The following is a 6104-nucleotide window of genomic DNA, read 5'->3' on the forward strand; positions in this document are numbered from 1 at the left end:
TCAGCTGTGCCATGCTGAGAAGTGCCAGAAGATTGTGCAAGACAAAGGGACATAGGGTTGTTCAGCGTGGTCAGAAGTTGCACTACTGGCAAGATGAGCAAGGGCAAAGCAAGGAACTCTGGACTGAGAGGTCCACCGAGGCTCGAAGGGAACAGCATCATCTCAGCACGCTCGGGGCTGCCTGGACTCTCCCACACAGTCAAAGGTTTACAGCACCAATATACACGATCTATATTTATAGAATTGGCAGAGGTGGTGTTGGATTTCTCTTGTGTTTACCCTGAACCGTGACCTTCCTGCACTTACAACTCTTGAGCATAATATGTTTTCCATAATACGTAATAAGTGATTGCTACAGACCCAATTTAAGCTACATCTCAATCCAACATTACTCCTATGCCATTCTGAGAAGAGGCCGCTCCAGCACCTGCCTTTTGTTTAGAGACGCCGCTAACGTGCAAAGAAAACAACCCTGCTCTTAGCACCCTTTGCCCCTCACGGATAAGATTAAGTACTTGGCACTAAGGTTTACTCAGTAAGCTTGATAGAAACTACACTCATGGGAAAAGGCGTGGGGATGAGAACAGATAAATCTGTTCATATTAGCAGACACTTATTTTTGTCCTTGTTTGTGCTTGCACCAATTTGTTAAATAAGTGACAACAGCAACTGTGTCAATTAGGACAGGAAATGGTGGTACAAAATAAGCAACAGCTTCGAAAAATCCTTTTTAGGAACCGTAGAGAACATTTCCCATGTCCATCCACCTGGACAGAAAAGTCAGAATACTCCTATTTTATTCAGCACCCCCCCAATGTTTCATTCTGTTTCTCCCAGCTTCATCATGCAGATCTGCAACCTTTCTTTTCCTTTTCTCTATGAACCATCGCACCTAGAGTCAAACCACCCAGACTCAAAAAAGCACTGAAGCAGACACTTACGGACATACTCAAGTGCCATTAACATTTAACAATGTTTAAGTGCAGGACTTGAGCATATGTGGAGTCTCTGTTGCATCAGTGCCAGTACATTTCATAGGACAGACTTCTGACTGCATATCTATAAAAAAACCCTATCAGCAAAGTATTTTGGTGCTGCACAGTGGTGTTGCTGCAAGGAAAGACCCCAGCATAGCCAGCATCCATGGTCAGCTCTTTTAAAAAGCAATAAAGAAGGCAAAGACAACTGATTTGACACTGCCTTATCTTTGCGGTATTTATCTTGGAGACTGATAGTCTTAATGATTACACAACAGTTACTGAATGAGAACTTGCAGAATTATTTGCAGCTCGTAGCAGTAACACAGGTTAGCTGACCTCTGCCCATTTATACATCCTATATTGCATAATAGTTTTACTTCAAATTGCTACCGTAATGCTTGAGTGCAGATGGAAATTTCCAAGGGTTCTTAATACAGACTTACTGCTGCCTGTTGGAAAACAGGGACAGATTTGGGTCAGTTCTGCATACACAGAGTAGACTGGTTTTTGAGAAAGGAAAATAACCAGTAGAATGAAGCCATACTTAGACCTTAATTCTGGTATTTAACATTAAAATCCACCAAGCTCTCAAAGAAGGGATGGGTGCTCCTAGTCCCATGCAGCATACACACATGCACATCTTCCCTGCAACTACCTAACACTCGACTCCCCGTGACTATCCTTTAGGCCGACTACAACAGAACATTTCTGTCCTTGATAATCACATTTCCCTGTGCCCCAGCAGCACAGAGACCTGAAAAATCTTGTAAGCACAAAATGAGGAACTGGTAACTCTGCAGAGAAGCTTGAAATGCTATGAGCTAAGCTAACAACCACTTTTCATTCAGTCCCTAGAGCTGGATAATCCCTGTAAGGAACTAAATAATTAAATTTTCTAGAAGCGGACTTCTTTTATCCATCTTTTAAGAGTGAGTAGACAATGCTCAAGCATGGGTCACGTGGCTGGAAGACAGGCACAGTAAAGCGTAACCACCTAAACTGTGGCTGAAGCTTGGGCAGTGCGAGGATCAACATCCAGGACTCAGCACGGAGCAGATACTAGGATTTTCTTGTACCTGCCAGGAACAATTTGTGACAGTCGTCTCAAAGGGAGGCAAGGACCACGTGCTCCGACTCCCTCTGTTTGCCATGACAACTGGACTCAGCTTCACAACCACAGACACTGGAACAAGCAAAGAGGATTAACAGCATCATCTTGCTTCAAGAACAGCAAGTATGACCAGACACAATTCCTCTGGCTGCCCTTTCTCGCTACCCACGTTCCCTGGTAGAGCTCCTTCAGCGGCCCCTTCATCCCCCCCACGCACCCCGCAGCTGCCAGGTCAGTCTCCTGTCAAAGCCCCACGCAGGACCACAGCCAGCCTGGCTGTCATCCTCACTGGAGGTCCCGTGTCACCCACGCTCTCCAAATGCACGGCACACGGGAGGGACAGCCCGACTACCCACCTGCAGTCAAAACAGAGCGGGAGGACAGGCGGGAGATGCAAATTTTCAGGTGCTCCACAACCCATTAGCAACATAGCAAAGAACATCATCACAGGCTTCTCGCCATAGCAGACCTGCAGGAGAACTTTTCCTATTGATGACATCAAATCTCCTGCTGTTACTACATTTACAGACATAGAAACCATATTCAGTAGGGAAGAGGAAACTAGTTCAAGTACTTTTAAGTGATCTTCAACAGAATGACACAGGTGTGGCTATGACACGGAGACCAGAGCTAAATTCAGGGCTGGCAAGAGACAGCCCAGTGGCAAAGATGACAGCGTTGTGCCCTTGTCTAGGGGCAGGTACCAGCCAGGTCTGGCTCCCAGCCTCTTCAGCCAGCACCGAGAGTCCCACGCAGTGATCCGCTGCAGACACCAGCCGGCGAGCTCCTGCGGCAGGGCCAGGCAAAACCCTTCAAGCAGCAGGGGAAGCCGCCAGCAGGGCAGGAGGTTGCAAAGGGAACGATCGAGCTCCTGCACCATAGTTGGCTGGTTGGGGCAATGCAACTCACTTTCGCCTTGCAGTTCACTCAAGCTTAAATGATTCCCCCTCCCCCCCCTTTAAACAAACCATTTGCAGGGATGAATTTTGTTGTACTGTCAGTACCAATAACCCAGGCAAAAGGCTGGGCTGGGCGCAGAAAAGAGGCAGAGATTCACCATGCAGCTCAAGGGAGCCACTGCTGACACGCAGAGTCACACAAACCACAGCAGGCAGCAGCAGAAGGCAAAGGCCATCCCTCCTGGCTAGAAAATGTTTCTCAGCCTTTTTCAGCTAGTGGTTTTCCAGCAAAGTAGCATTGTTTCAGCAGCACTAGGCACTCTCCAAACCCAAATATTCCCTGAAGAGAGGTGAAAGATTTATTTATCTTAGTTAGCGTAACCATGAGAGCTAGACTGCCCACACCCGTCCTCCCGAGGTATCACAAATTCCTTTGATCCTGTTGTAACCCTGAAGCACAAGGTGACCTACTTTCTTCACCACTGTTGGCAACCGAGCTAGAAGAGACTCTCGAAGAGTTCCTGCAGGAATGACTTCCCTTCTCCTAGCTGGATGCTGAACCGTTTAGCTGAAGAGCTGCAAGATGGAAAGTCAGACTCATCTAGACGAAGAGCAAATAGGGCACCATCGTGCCTTTCATCCCACGGCACCAGCTCTACTCCTATGCCGCGTTCTTCAGTGCTTCCCTCAGATGAACAAATTATACAGGAATTTAAAATAGAAATTGATGAGCAGAAATTCCACCAGTATCTGCCTGATGCTAGCAGACACATCGTTTCTAAACACAGAGAGGATTAAACTGTGACAAAGAAAAAGACAAAAAAGACTGACTGATAGAGCACAGGACTGTCTCCTGTAGTGAGCCACATTCAAAGTCCGTTTATAGGAAAAATGCAACAGCTCAGTGGTTGCATCTTAGATGTCGACCAGTTCAAAGGGAAGAGATTTGTTTGTTCCAGAGCAGGTAAGACTTACAAAGATATGTTACAAGAGGCTCAAGGAATATGCTCTCAAAGGGGGTCTTGCCAAAATTAAATTGATGGTAGAGGTGGGGCTTTTATGCTATTACACATCTGTTCATTTTATTCAAAAGAAATCAGCAGGATAGTCTTGTTGCCACAAAGCAAGCATTAGTCACTGCACAAGAAGACTCCTGCAGTGCAGAGGGTGATATAGGGCTTTTGGTTTGATGGTGGTTTTTTTTTTTTAATCCCTGATTCTTAATAACAGAGATATTAGCTGTCAGGTAACCTGTCAAACTTGGCTATCAGCAGATTTGTGACGCTACACATTGTCTCGTTTCCCTCATCTTCATACTTAAGCATCTTTGACTCAGCTATTTTAGATTATTTGAATTAACATGCAAAAAGTAAGAGGTTTTTCAGGATAGACACCATCTCTCACTGGGTGCTTGTGCAGCACCCAACACAGGCAATGCTAATGCCAGCAAGTCAGATCAGAGCCGTTTGTGGACGGAGATCAAGGAGCAGAACATCAAAGAGCACTGCAGGCAGAATCAGATATCTTGTCAAAGCCGTACCGAGGAGTCTCCAATACCAAGAAGTTAGTCATCCATTAAAAAGTTCTTACTCCATAAACCACAAGGAAGAAAATTGCATCCATATGAATACACAAGAAAGTAGGAACTAGCTTTTATACGCACTAGAATGAGAATTTTGAGAGATCATCAGAGAGATTAAAGGACAGTTAGGTACGCAATGAGGCTGGAAGGGAAGCGAGATCCAACTCCTGGCAGCTGGAGAGCAATGGCACAGCAGTCACCACCCCTCTCTGTTCCAACAGGCTCACCTGCTAGCCATCCACAGGGATGCAGATTTAATGTGGCTCGTTTCCAAAGGATGGAAACGCCTCTACAATAGGGTTAATGCCCACTGTGAAGATAGAGCAGGTATAAGCCTATCCCCAAAAAACACTGTTCTGCTGATTAAAAAAACCCATAAAAAAACCCATAAAAATTCCATTATCTCAGTTCACCTGAAGCAAAAGGGACCTCAAATACAGCACCAGCTGGTAGAACAACAGGTCCTAGCTCAACCACGTTCCCCAAGCGCTACAGTCCACTCTGAAGATGGAAGTAGTAAAACATTTACTGTTGTCCATCTCTGGTTCACCCTACTGTTTCTTCAAAATGGAAACAAACCAATAAAGTACTCAACCCCTAGTCATGCTTTCATAACATCACGTCTTTGATCTAGCAAATGAATTTGCAAGACAGAACACACCCCACAGGAGCAAAGCTCTTATGTGAGTCAGAGCATCTGTAGGTGGGAGGCCCTCGTATGCTATACGCTCATTAAAAGCAAGAAAGGCAACTTAATGGCCCACAGCATGATCCAAGATGCAGTACTGATGAAGTCCAAAAAAGTTTGAAGGTAGCAGCATCCAAATAAAAGACTTACCAGGATTTAGACTTGGGAAAACAGCCTTTGGGCAAAGGAAAAGGGCTGGGTCAGGGCGAAGGGGCATGAAGGCGAGACAAGCACCTCAGAATCCCAACCTAAATATGCAGCTGTAATATAGCAGTTCTTTTAGAAAGTTATTTCCTTTCTCCTCAAATGTACAACCACAAAGAAAACAAACAAACCAACCAAAAGCCAACAACAACCCAGTCCAAACCAACTGTCAGTGGAGATCATATGTTATAAAGCTATCACAACTTCAAATGGCTCAAGGCCTGGACTCACAAAGAAGTCAAGAAGATCTGGGCCAAGTATATTTTCAGAGTAACCATGCTTTAGATATTCAACTACCAAGCTTCTGGGCTGCATGAAACCACGTTAGCAGAACTGAGAAGTAAACTTTCACTAGACTGTGGCTCAGTCAGCAGAATCAGACCCATCTTTCCATCAAAACTTAGGTTGGTTTCATGGACAGCACAGCCATAACAAAAACCTGCTGTTCCAACTGCTAGTGACTAATAGCAAAAGAGGAGAAAAAAAATGCTGCAAATATAGCAGAACTGACTGCAGTTCTTGAGTTCTTTTACCTTTTCTCAAGCCCCTATCCCAGCCTAAGTAGAGACCCTTGCCATTTTGTCAGTGTCACATTAAAGCCCTTTCAGCTGTCAGGCTCTGCCTCCTAAACAAAACCAGG

Source organism: Harpia harpyja, chromosome 21 (genome assembly GCF_026419915.1).
Source record: "Harpia harpyja isolate bHarHar1 chromosome 21, bHarHar1 primary haplotype, whole genome shotgun sequence".
Taxonomy (NCBI): Eukaryota; Metazoa; Chordata; class Aves; order Accipitriformes; family Accipitridae; genus Harpia; species Harpia harpyja.